Here is a 13840-nt window from a genome sequence, read left to right on the forward strand (position 1 = left end):
GGACATTTCTGAGTCCAAAATGCTCTTAACCGGTCTTGTTACTTTAGAAGTCCTGAATCTTTCGAAGACAAACACACCATCATAAAAAAAAAAAGCAAAATCGCCAAACCGCTTGCTAATTAGGTAGTAGCTAAACTTTGTTTTGGAGACTTGGTAACCCCCAAGATGAATCTCAATGCCACAGTTCAGAAGGAGTAAGTTTTGTAGAACTTTTATCCCCTTTCCAAGTCTCATCAGGAGTTGAGTATAAGTACACCCAGCATCTTCACAAGAAATGTTTTTTTTTTTCATAGACTAGAGAACCTGCCTCCTTCTGGGGGGCTACCATGGACGGACATTGACCTGGTGACCAGATGAACCTTCAAGCATCGTGGAAATTGGTCCTCAACGATGGGACAGAATTGAGGAGAGCTACAGTTTTCTCACTGACGTCTTTGTATTTTCTACTTTTCTGTCTGTTTTGATGCCAGATATTGAGAAGAAAATGAGTCTACAAAAACCCTGTTCAACTCCTGTAAAAAATAAAATAAAATAAAAACTTGACCCACTTGTTGATCTTATCAGTCCTCACATGAGGAGGTTTCATCTTGAAATCCATCTCCACTTCACACAGGGGTGACGAGGGGATTTCACTCTTTACCAAAAACAACAGAGGACACATCTCCCCGAAGATTAATTATTTTTCATGAATCGGCTTCTCAGAGAGCGCTCCAGGATGACCCCTTCCGCTTTATTTTGTCGCGGTTCAGTGCCCCGTCCAATAATAAGCCGTGCCGTGAGCTACGTGCGGAAACAAGATCTTTCAATGCAGTTCACGTTTGCGTTCACGGCGATGAATATTTGAAAGGGAAAGAAAGGTATAGCAGATTGGATCGGCACAAACGCGGTGTCGGATCAGGACTGGCACACTGGCAGGGACGTGGGATGAACTGAAACACATAACAAACCTGCTAAGAGATGAATGACCCAGTGTAATTATCTATTCATACTGGAAGCTGAGAGGGAGTAGGAGGCTGGATGCTTGAGAGTCACGCTTCAGCGTGTTACACTGACAGTTGCATGATGTTTTAAAGGGTAATGAATTCATCCTGATATTGTCGGTTTTTTGTTTTTGTTTTGGCAGGCCCTAAGATGTGGTTTAGCTGAACGTTTAGTCATCTTTACTATCATGGCAGATGCTGAGTCGTCATTAGACAATGCGGTTTGTGGTCATAACCTTTCCCTTCAACTCGCCTTTCAGTTCTCAGAGAATGACGCATAAAAAACACATAAACACTTTAGAACATCTTTTGTTTTGGTAAAGTTCGGTCTCCGAATGCCAGATCTGAGTTTTTTTTTTTTTTAGTTTTGTCAAAAAGTACCTAAACACAGGCACCTAAAAAAAACAACCCCGGATAATACCAGTGACAGCTGTGATTGATTTCACCACTTCTCAAAAGTTACAGTTTTGACAGGTGCATTTGCTGAAATGAAAGGAAACTAATGACTTTCAAGAAAACGGGTCATCGGTCTTAAACAGTTGTTCCAAAAGCTGAGGTCAGGAGTCCCAAGGGGTTCATAAAAAGATTTTGTTTTGTTTTTTTCAAGGTTTGACATCTGAAGCAAAAATAATAATTAAAAAACACAACCTGTATTATGTTTTCAATGCAACTACGAAAGAAAAAGCTGAACACATGAATACTGATTAGATTAAATGTGCATTTAGTTGACAAAGCCATTTGTGTTGCTTTCATGCACTTGGCTATTAACAGAAGACTCAGGTAATTAGCTAACAACATGAGCGCTTGTTAGCTTCAGGATATCATAACAGCTAATGGGTAGGCTTACTATTGACAAGTTATTTTCAAAAAGTGAATGATGGTCTTTGCCTTTCGTTGAAGTTTTCACTTCCATTTCCACCCACTCGACTACGAACAATAAACTTAAAGCTAATTTAGCAAGCGTATTGGCTATAAGCAGTGGATAACGGTAATGTTTGCTATCTAGTAAAACCAATGAAATTGAAAATTTGCATCTAAATGTTCTTATATCTGAATCTGTTGTTGAAGCAGAAGTTTGCTGATGTCATAATCCACTCTGCATTACCAATAAACCAGCAGGTAATTAGCTAATCACATTAGTGCAAAGTATGAACAATTAGATAATAGCTGAGCTTATTGTCAGAAAACCTATGAGAAAAAAGTGAATAAATAACAATGGTTCAGTGGTATGAATCAGTCTTGCAAATGAAAGATTTTGCAGGTTTCCACTCACATTTTTGATGACTTATCTTTGGTGATTTGATGCTTGAAGGTTGCCCAGCCATAACCTTCAACATTCACCATAGATTCTCTATCAAATTCAAGCCAGGACTCTGGCTGGGCTTCTCCAAAACATTAACATTCCTTCCAGTCAAAATAAACATATTGACGGAACTAAAATATTGTATATTTGCAGACTTAGCTGTACATAAACTGTCAAAAATACATTTGAGAAAACTCTTTTTTTTTTAGATGTACAACGCCTCTGGGTTCTGTATGGGTTCCAACTTTTACCCAAAATGCATTTGTATCTGCAATTAATGTGACCACGAAGTAAGTTGTGGACAAGTTCATCTGGAGTTCATTTTCTCATTTTACGAAAGGCTGCAGAATAATCAAGTTACTGTTATAAGAAAACAGTTTCACTTTTATAACAAAACAAGTTAAAGTGATCCCTGTGTGAAAATGAGAATCACCATTCTGCTCAATGAGCAACAAAGTTAAATGAAACAGTTTCCCTCTGGAATGATTATAAGAGAGTTATTAATGCTTATTTATGAGTATGCTTATTCTTTAAAGTATTTGTCCTTGCTAAGAAGACAGTGGGCAGATGCAGAAGTAATTCTAAAAAAAAAAAAAATAAAATAAAGAAAGAAAGTCTTTCCTAGAAATTTCCTAGAAACGATTTGAGTAGGATGCAAGGCTTCATTTTATTAGCAACAGTTTGGCAGTTGAGTGTCCCCAAAAGAAATAACGATGGTTGTGAAATTATTAGTGGAACTGATGAAAGATGCTACATGTACTGATTTACCCTCAAGGTAATCAAGCTTTCCTCAGCTGCGCACCATTGTGTAGCCGCGTCAGAAATGACCGACGGCTAAGTTCATCACGGTTATTCATAGCACGCAAGCGGCGGCCAGGCGGCTGCGCGCGCGTGTGCAGGAGAGATTGATAGCTCATCACATTTCCTGTCATGGTGTAAATGTCACCTCTACCGTTCGCTCCGATGACAGCGCTACCGTGCAGTTGGCTCATCATCTGCCGAGTTCATTTACATTTTAAAAGAAAAAAATAAAAGGTCAAATCAGTCGTCTCATACACAAATAACATGAAAACAGATTTCTTCAAAACAAGAAGAAACTCGCAGAAATCCTTTTATCGATTTTTTTCCTTCTTTTTTTCTCTTTTTGCTGAGGCTAGTCTGATCCATTTGGCGGCTTGAAAAACCCCTCACCGTGAACAATACATTTGTCATGCTGCCGCAGTTTAAAACGACATTCATTTTATGAACAAAGTGAAACAGGGGTAAGTTGGTGGTGGCAAATTCACTTAACTTTTGTTTTAAAGCAAAACGGCGAGAGGTAAAATTAATTTTCAGCGACTTTACTTTTATCTGTAAAAAGAGCAAAACGGAAAATGGAACAATTCCTAATCCAGAATCCTATTAAAAACTATAGTTTTACAAATTGTGCTAAAAATATGTACATACTGGCAAACTGTATTTCGTACATTAACCGCTAGATATAACTACTAGCACCCCTGCAAGGACAATGGATGGATGAAAACATACAGACTTCAAAAATGTTTTTTTTTTAATCAGTTAGTCAGGAATAATAAAACACAGAGGGAACTCTCAAAGTTATTTGACGCCTTTTGTAAATACTACTCACAAGCAGCTTTTGACATATTTAGACATTGTGAATGTATTTTGAATTATCCTACACTCAGAATACATATTGTATGTCAGAATACAATGTAAATCTTGACCAGGAAGGAATTGGATTTTATTCCCCGTCATTTCTCAAATAAGTGCTACTTTGTGTTCATCTATCCCATCAAATCCGAATGTAGCAACATTGAAATTTGTGGGTTTAACCTGACAAAATGTACAAAATACATACAAGTTACTGTTAATGAAGAAATAAGACGAGTGCAGCATGAGAACAACAGCTTGACTGACCTTAGGATTGCAGGTTTCCTACCTGATAAAATCTAAAGGAACAATCCGGCTAACTGCCCAGCATTGATTTGTCACTACAAATGATGTGAACAGTTTTACCAGGGAACCATTGGGGGTTGCCCACTGACTCAGCCACATATGTGCATCACGCATCACGTAGCCACCAGGTAGCACAAACTGCAACCTTAATTTAACGTCTGATCAATGCTCGGGACGTGACACACACATTTAAATTGACGAACGGGACACATTTCACAAATAAGGCACGTTTTCCCTTATTCTCCGTCATAGTCGTAGCGCCTCTCCTACGTCCGCATTGAACCTTCGCTCTCTCTTGCATCATGTCAAACTGCAGCCATGAACAGCCTATTATGTGACCTATTTATCTGAGCCAATTCTGCCGGCTCACTCAGCCCAATTACTTTGCTGCTGGAATCTAGTTTGTTCTCCTTCACATTCTTTTATGATTAAATCAATACTTTCCGAGAGCCTGAGAGCTCTTCCCTTTTGCGAGCTCTCGCAGCAGCACCTTGGGGTTACATAATGTAAGAAGCTTGATTTTATTTTAGTTTTTTTTAAAGTAATTCCTCTTTTTTTTGTCGCTTTAATGCTTTGTCTTTCCATCTATCGGTTAAGATGAGATTTCGTGGAAGCAATGAGTGTGCTGCGTTGTGTTGCGTTGCAGAACACGAGCGTTATTTGCACTTTCCTGAACGCAAACGCGAGGGGGACGCTTCAGGTTGTCGGTTCCATTTTACTTATGAAGTCGTACCAGTGCATTTTCCGCAATTGAGCCGTCAGCGGCTGTCAGTCAGCTGAAATTAACGAGTGTGCTGATTGTGCTGCTGGTAATTACAGAGTGCAGCTGGAGCAGTGCTGTGTCAAGCCTGGGAGGCATTTCAAGCTTACGTCTGTCCTTTCTCCCAAACAAGCCAGGTCAATCAGTGTTCCTGCAGAGAATCTGGAAAAAAAACCCAAAACAAAACAAAAGTAACTCTGACCAAAATCCGTAAGCAGCAGGACTGCTTATGCAGGCTGGAGACATGAACAAAATGGGGTCAACGACGGTGGAGTTAGCCAGTATCCTCCAGCAGGATGCTAAAGATTGTCCGCCCTTAATAGGCTTGATGTAATGCTTTTAATGATGCGGCGGACATAAAGGTGCCAAATCCTTACTGATGTTGGTGTCTTGGCAGTGGTGCATATGTTGTGTTTTATGGCTTCAGTGTTTTATGGACTTGTTCCCATGGAATACTGATATGGTAGTAAACATTTTCCTCATGACTTATCTGCAAATAGATGGAGGCGCACTGTTCCTGTGCCATCGGGAAAAGTCTGAAAAGGCAGGGAGTCGGATTTAAGTGTTTTGTTGGTGCGAAGGAACGTAGAAAAACAAATAGTTTGGGAAATATTTGTTTTTCCAGACTGTGCTCCCTATCATCTGGTCAAAATGTCATACACGCGAATCCAGCCATTAGCAATTCATCTATTTTTTAAAATTAATCCAAGCAATAATTTCTCAAATATTCACCATCCATCTGTCTGTTTGCCCATTGGTCCATCAATAGCAACAATTTTTGTCCTTTCTCTCTTTCTTGAATCTATATAAATTAGCCGTAGAAAACCCCAAAAAAGAAAATAATTCACAACTTTATTTTTTTATTGTTTGTTATTACTGTATTTTTAGTTCAAATCCTGCATTATGATGTCTGAGTTGGCAACGGTGGTTAAGTGGGGAGAGTAATTGTCTTGCAAAGCCAATGTGAGTGATGTATGAATGTGTGTGTGTGTGTGTGTGTGTGTGTGTGTGTAATTGTGTGATTAGAGGAAAATGACTGGAGTGTTAAGTGCTTTAAAAATGTCAGTGTGCCAAAAAAAAGTGCTTTATAAATCTGGTCCATTTACCATTTCTTAGTGTCCGACTTTGATGTTTGGTGCCTTCTGTTTTTTAAACGTTTTGAATATTGACATGACCTCCAAAACTTGATTATGACAGTTCTGTCATTATTGGAACCGGTTTGTCTATGTTTCTTTACTTGTTGGCATTACCTTTAAAAAAAACAACAAAAAAACCAGGTGACGTTAGAGTACGAGTGAAGGTGAAATGTTTGCACAGCCGGTCCAAGAGGCCCCGTTTGGCAAATGACATTGCCACTTGGCCCCCGATGTGCCTTTTTAATAACACAAAAAGGCAACAAGGGACCACATAAATGTCCTCCGCAAACTCCATTTGTTATTGAGCTGGTTTACACCGTTCAGGCGCACTCTTTGTAAAAACCCACAGTCGAAATCTTTATGAGGCTTGTAACAGTCGGAAGGGCTTCCAGCTCTTTTCATTTAAAGTTCACCGTGTTGTTTGCTTTGTTCACATTTTCCCCAAGTTTTACTCTGATAGTCACAAATCCTATACAACTGTTCTTCAGAAGTAACCTAATTAGTAAAAAAAAAAAGGTCTATTTTTGGCTGGTGGGGACGTTCCCTAAAACAGTGCTCCCCAACCCATGTGTCATTTTCCTCCCACTTTCTAACTGTGCAGTAATTTATGTTCCTCTACCACGCTTAGTCCTATTAATCAGCACCAAGACTTGTGGTTGTAACATGAAAATACACAAAACAATTTCTGGACAAACCCAACAATATGGAAAGACGAGGTAAAGTTCCTTTATTGTTGAACACTATGCAGCGCACCAAAGTAAATGAAATACTTTGGTCATGGTAAGTTTCTGACCCACATGCAAGACAACCCTCAGGAGGCAGAGCTGCTTGTTGAAATCTACAACAATGAATAGTGCGATGTACTTGGTCCAGGTGGTTTTGGAAGCACGGGGAGGCAGGAGCGCTGTGAGGAAGGGGGCAAGAGGCGAGCAAAGAAGATGAATGTATAAACACATACTACAGGTGTAGTGAGAGGAGAAGCTTTGTGGTAGATTAATGTCCAGTCTGAGATTGACCATGCATCCTGCAACTTTTGGCTTAGATACTTCTCCAACACACCTGAATCAAATGAGTGGGGTCATTACCAGGCCTCTGCAGAGATGATTAGGGAATCCAGTCATTTGATTCAGGTGTGCTGAAGATGAGACACATCTATGCTAGAGGTCACAGGATGGTAGATCTCGAGAACCGGACTTGGGACTGAACGCCAAGGAGCATCGAGTGGAACCCCGAGTGTCGGTCGGCGTGGATGTCCGGAGCAGGTGGAGACGATGAGAGCAATGGAGACTTGGAACGGGTTGAGTGAAGAAACCATCGGAGGCTTGAAGCAAGGTTAATGGTCAGAGCGTTGGAGGGCGGGCGAAGAAGGTGATGACGAAGGGGAGCTGAGATCGCCAGTCGTGCAGATGAAGGTCCAGAGGTTATTTTAAGATGGTTTTTGAAACGAGAAATCCAGGATAGAGCACAGAAAGGTAAATCCAAGGAACACCTGGGAGGGTACCTTGGCAAAGAGCACAAGGAAGATGATTAAGTTTGAGCTTAATTAATGTGGATAAACCTTCACAGGTAAACACTCAGGTTGGCAACCGGCTCCTCTTATTCCTCCTGCTGGTGGTTTGATGAACAGCAGACGTGCAGGAGCTCAGCTGCGCCCTCTGGTGGAGACCTGCAGCTCCAGCGCAGAGGAAGAAAACACCATACAAAACCTCAACACCTGTGTGTTGCAATTAATTTTACAGCTTTAGAGAAGGGGGGGGTATAAGTAAGATGTCTTTTTGCCACAAAAACTCAAGAGAAAAAGAAATCTGGTTATTTTTATTGTCTCTCTCTTATTCGATTGCACAAATAATCTATACAGTAACTTTCAAAATTAGCTCAGATGAACAATAACCTGCTTTTCGATGCCTGGCAAACACCAACTTTAGAATATCCTTCCTTTTAATTAGTTTGATTATAATGATTTAGGCATAAAAGAAGTTTTCCATGAGAAGCAAAATATCCTTGCTCTTCATTACAAAAAGTTATGTCCTAAAGGGATAAACTTACTTTAAAAAAAAATAGAAGCAGCATGAACATGCAATAGCGTTTGGTTGAATCTTTCCTTAATAATTCCCTTTCATTATTTTCCGTCATGGATACAGCAAGTCTGAACAAGAAGACTGAATGTATTTGTTGTACGGTTTCTGGTCATTTTACTTTGGTGACTCAGCTGATTGTGCATTAGTCAGTGCTCTCCAAGCATCAGCTGTCGCTTACTCTCCAATCAAGGCCCGGTAAACAGCATCAGTAAGAGGCTTGTCACTTTTTGTATTTCTGTTGGCCACAAAACAAAACACAGACTTTGTGGTAATTGTTACTGGGGGGGAATGATGGAATTCTTCTCAAGACGTGCTCAGGAAAGCAGGAATAGTAGAGGTTGTGTGCATTCGATCATAACATGCTCAGTCGTGTATAACTGGGTATGTTTAGCAAGGTGCCTCTATTGGCAAACAACTGTAATAAGTTCTACTGTAATTTACATACCTTTGGATGAGTTTAATTTCTCGCAGTTTGGCAAATGATGCATGCAGCCGACACAGGAACATTTCAACCTCAACTTTGCTTTCAAAAGCAGCTACATTCACAATTTAAGAGTTTGTAATTTTCTTGGCAACACTTTATTTGAAGGGGTGTGCACAACACCTGACATGAACACGAAGGAGTGTTCGTGAATGTTTACAACTGTGGTCATGAAGTGTCATTCGGCACACGTTGACACTTTTAAATGACTTTTTTAATGCAAATTTGAATAGAACTTTGAATTCAAAGGCTCATTATAGACCCAATAATGCAAAGTTTACACTTTTGATGGACTTTTTGTGCAGATTTTAGTGCAACTTTGCATTGTCACTATTTACCGAATAGCACTTTAAGTTTATGACAGTGCCACATCAGTCTTACGCACAACCCTTCAAATAAAGTGTTACAAATTTCTTTCTAAATGCACCCATGCACAAAAAAAAAATAAAAAATTACAATAGAGTTATTTGATCAAGAAGCAAAAGTGACTGCAAAAAGCTCATATCAAGAGCTCTGAAAGCATACATTTGTGCCTTACTTGGGGGAAAAAAGGGGTCAATGGCTTAAAGCCACAGCTTCACTTCAGCTTAAACCTTGTGTTATATAAATCTTTCTCTATCCCCTGATTCATATCTAACAGACCAAGCTCACCCAGCTGTCTGTTTATGCGCTTCGTCCCGCATTCAAGGGTGCTAGTGCTTTTTATATGTGCGTGTGCCCCCGAGACCATCAAGGTTACGTAAGTTTTTTTAAGACCGTGCCAAGAAGATGATTGGAGAAGCAGCGTCGGGGGGGGGGGAATTTACTAATGTAATCCGTGCAGACTCGCCCGTACGACCGAGGGAGATGAATGTAGGGTCTACTTTGTGAACAACCTAAAAATGAACCAATGTCATTCTTTCCCCCCTTTGCACCCCTCACAATTAGTAATTAATTCTTCCCAGCTACTGCCTTCCTTTTTTTTTCTTTTTTTAAGCGTGCCGTTCTAATATTCCCTAAAAGAAAAATCCCCCCACTGCAAGGAAATAATAGCTCTTATTTTTCTTTGTCTGGCTTGTTTGTAGGGGCTTCCCCACCCCCCTTTTTTTTGCCTGCGATCTATAAAAACATAATTTCACACACGCAGCTTACATCGATTTCTGCTGTGTTGTCATTGATTGCGAATGTAATTTGCCAACCTCTGAAATCCTTCAGGTTGGTTTCCACACACACACACGCACGCACGCACGCATGCACGCACACACGGCAAACAATGCAAATGAATTGGAAGCGAAACATTGTGAGCATACAAAAGAACTGGAGCAAAAAACCTGCAGCATTTTTGATTCTGGGGTAACAATACATAAGAATAGAATTTGGCAACCTTTGTAAAAAATGAGCAAAATACATTCATTTACATGACAGAAGCAGCTCCTGGGGGAAAAAAACAACAACAAAAGAAACATTTTCTATAAGAGACAATTTTGTGGATGGTGGAGTTATATGTATATCTTTTTGCTTGGTAAAAATTTGGCTACCTGTTACACTGATGAGTGTACAGAATCTTTTAAACAGTAATTCGTGACTCCCCTTCCTTTTTCCCTGGTGTAGAAACACGATGCGACAGAGATTAAATCCCCTTAACCTTTTCGAAATCAGATCTAGGAAGCTCAATGTGGGTTTTAACAACTCAGTTTTTTTCCCCCCCAGAACTTAGTTTCTTGTAATTATCACTTCCATTATACCGTCGTAGTTTATTTTATCTTAATTGTAACTGCTGAGTTTTAGATTTTCTGCTGTGTGGAGTCCCGACTGTATCACAACGTTGCAGAACTCCGTCTACCTGTCGAGATAATGGCTCACAAATCAGGGTTTCCCCATTTGTCGGCTCCACTTAGTGAACGGGCCACCGTTCTGCTCTTTCAAACAGGCCACTCAGGGAACACTCCCCCCGGACCAGAGCTTTTATCCAAGGTTGTGTCCTACTCAGCGGGCCACCTTTATAAAAGTATGCGCCTTTAGCGAGCGCTTGCCTGAGTGCACGTCGTCCTGTGGGCCTCTGTAACATTCGGTCGGGCTGATGACATCTGTCGCCCCCCGTGCACAAATCAACGTGTGAACCGCGTGGTTATGTCAGAAGTGTGTGAGTGCGTGCTGAGCCGACCGAGCGCCAGAGGTTCCCACCGGTCTCCAGTGTCAGATGGAGGGCAGACAGCTGTTGGCCACAGACGTTCTTTGTGTTAATTCTTTTTGTTGTTGTTGTTTTTTTCTGACACACGATCAAGAAGAAACGTGTCATTCTGTTGTAAAATGGACGACTCTTGGTGGTGGAGGTGGAGGGGGGAGAACATCCTGTGTGCTTGTGAGGACGGTGAAGATAATGCAAAAACTCATCATCAAACGATGGCTTATGTAATAATCCTATGCCCGGTTTGCCTGATTCTCAAAAGCTCAGCATTCTATAGGGCGCATACAGCATATTTTATCCTCCAGATATGTAAAAAACAAAACAAAACAAAAAAAAACAAACAAACAAAATCTGTCATGGTTATATAAATTCATACTGAAAAAATACAGCAATTGTCCAACAATGTGCTTTGGAAGGTTTTTTTTTGCCTTCCTTAAACTTCAAACCCACCACTGCATATTTGCTTCACATTTTAAACTCAATAGTTTAGGAAGAAACCATGCCTTAGGTAAACAACGCCCCGGCACTGCCTTTCTAGGCCCCTGGTACTGTGAGCTTTGCAATTTGATATCTTGCCAAGCAAGGTTGAGATGGGCTCTTTTAGATGAGAAGGAAGAATTCTCTGGCGTTAGCATTGCGATGCTAAGACACAGACGCCTTATTAAATGCTACTTCGCCAAAACGTGAAGATAACTGTCTCATGCTGCAGGAGTTATGTTTTGCGTATTTTTGCTGTTATTGCAGCTTTTAAATTTGTTACCTTTGTTTTTCTTTTTCTGAATAGAAGTGACATCTGCTCCAAATGATTTAACACGGACCGTGTTTGTCCAATTGAACTTTCATCAAACAATCATTAAGTGTGGGAAATACTATATATCTATTGAAAAAACTAACATGTCCCACGCAATCATGATCTCAAAATGAGAGTAGAATTGAAAAGTTAATTTATTTCAGTAACTCCACTGAAGTAAAACACTTTGCGTGGGTTAATTACATACATACATACATTTTGGAACCATGCAAGAACGGGAATGCAATGAAGGAGCAAGAAACTGGGCAAATTGGGTCAAAGAGTTATAGTTTCGCATGTGAAACACCAGAACTGCATAACCTCAGGTTGTTCTTTGTTTCGGTTTTTCATTTCAACAAAGTTCATGTGTGGAAATGGGTGTACATATTTTAACTAATCAGCTAATCTGAATAGTTTTCAATTGGGACAGCAATGTCCTTCTATTGGACAAGCTAGAATATCTGGGTTTATTTGAGCCAGTCACGATAACGCCCTGACGGAAGACGAGGCTTTAATCTCAGCTGCTCGATACTTTCCACTGTTTGTCTTTAAGACAGAATTAAAGCGACTTAAATTTGCCCGTTTCAGGACCTTTCATGGGTTAGAAATTTCTTTCATACAGGACATTTTATATAGACTGAATGTGGCAAGATAAGAAACATTAGCTGCTATTTGAAGCACTAAGCTGTCTCTGTGTGGGTTTTTTTTTTTCAAAGGACCAAGAATTCATGATAGGGTTGAAGTCGGCACGCTCCTGTTATCCCTTTGAAATGCCAAGCGAGGTATAGTCACAGCTTGATATGGCTTATTTGCGGGCGGCTTCCCCGCTCAGTTACGTGATGCAGCCGTTATGAATGGCCTCTGTCACCAGTCGCCTGGTGAATTTACAGCAGAAACACACCGTTGTCGATCAATGCGTCACACACACAATGTGTTGCTATTACCAGACCTGCTGGACAGGTCAACGTGAATGGAGCCAAGACAGAATGAATCACTGGACTTCAGCCAGTGGTATTTTCTTTAGTAGTGGTTATGCTAGAAATAACACTCTATATAAATTGTGGTTCCACAATTCTGCCATCATTTCTTGTGTTTGGCATATTGCTTGATTTTTGATAAGACCGGATTTATAAATGTTTTGTGAAAGGTACCATTATGGCACCCAAAATGATTTGAACAAACTTGGGTTTTAGCCCAGTTTCTGTTTTTTTTGTGTGTTTTTTTTTTAAATATGTAGCTCAATATGTAGATACCTCTCAACATTCATTTGCTTAACGTAAATGTCTTGTCTTTCCCATTTTGAAGAGTTACAATGCCATGTGTCACCTCACATTTAAATTCTTGGGAAACTGAAAATCGTTGTTTGCCGATACACATTCAGCAAACAATCTAAAACGGTATTATTATTTTTTTAAACGAGAGAATGACTCACAAGACACGAGGCTACACTAAAACAAACACTTCCAGTGTGATAAAAATCTTAATCATAAGTAAATAAATAAAAATCCTTCAATTGGGTCATTGTTTGTACCCACTTATTCCTTCTCGAGGCGAGAATCTTCTTTGGAAACTTCTTTTGCCTGTGACATTAAGAAATGACACAAAGACTCAAACTTTCTGCTTTATAACATGGCAAAGCAGGGAAATATATAAATATATTAAAAAATGAATCTAAAGAAGATTAAGTTTCCAGCATACTTGAGATGAAGCAGACGCCCACCGGCACAGTTATCGCGGCACTTCCCATTCCTAAGCTCCTTTTGCAAGAGGTTCATCTCGGAAAGTCATGTAAGGTTATCTCCACCAAGGCAACAATCCAAAGCCATAACGAGGCTCAGACACTGATAGAATTATAGAGGATGGAATATTAAGTTCTGACCTCTGTTGGCAGAAAACCAACCCCGACACCTGCACTTGTTCATTTTAACGATGTCTTCCTTATGCATGTCTGACAACACTCATGAAACGAAACACTCATGAAACGGAATAATAGCAGCTTTTATGAGATGCGATCATCTATAGGTTCTGACAATGTGTCGTATACAAAGCAACAACAACAACAACAAAATATAAAAAAACAGAACATCAACTGGAAGATCAGAGAGGAGGAATTGCGGATTTTTCTCAGCACGTCCAGTAATACTTTCATCCTTTACCTTTTCTCCAGTGTGGCACTGATTCAGTTCTGC

This window comes from Poecilia formosa, unplaced genomic scaffold (genome assembly GCF_000485575.1).
Source record: "Poecilia formosa unplaced genomic scaffold, Poecilia_formosa-5.1.2 Scaffold9, whole genome shotgun sequence".
In the NCBI taxonomy this organism is placed as follows: domain Eukaryota; kingdom Metazoa; phylum Chordata; class Actinopteri; order Cyprinodontiformes; family Poeciliidae; genus Poecilia; species Poecilia formosa.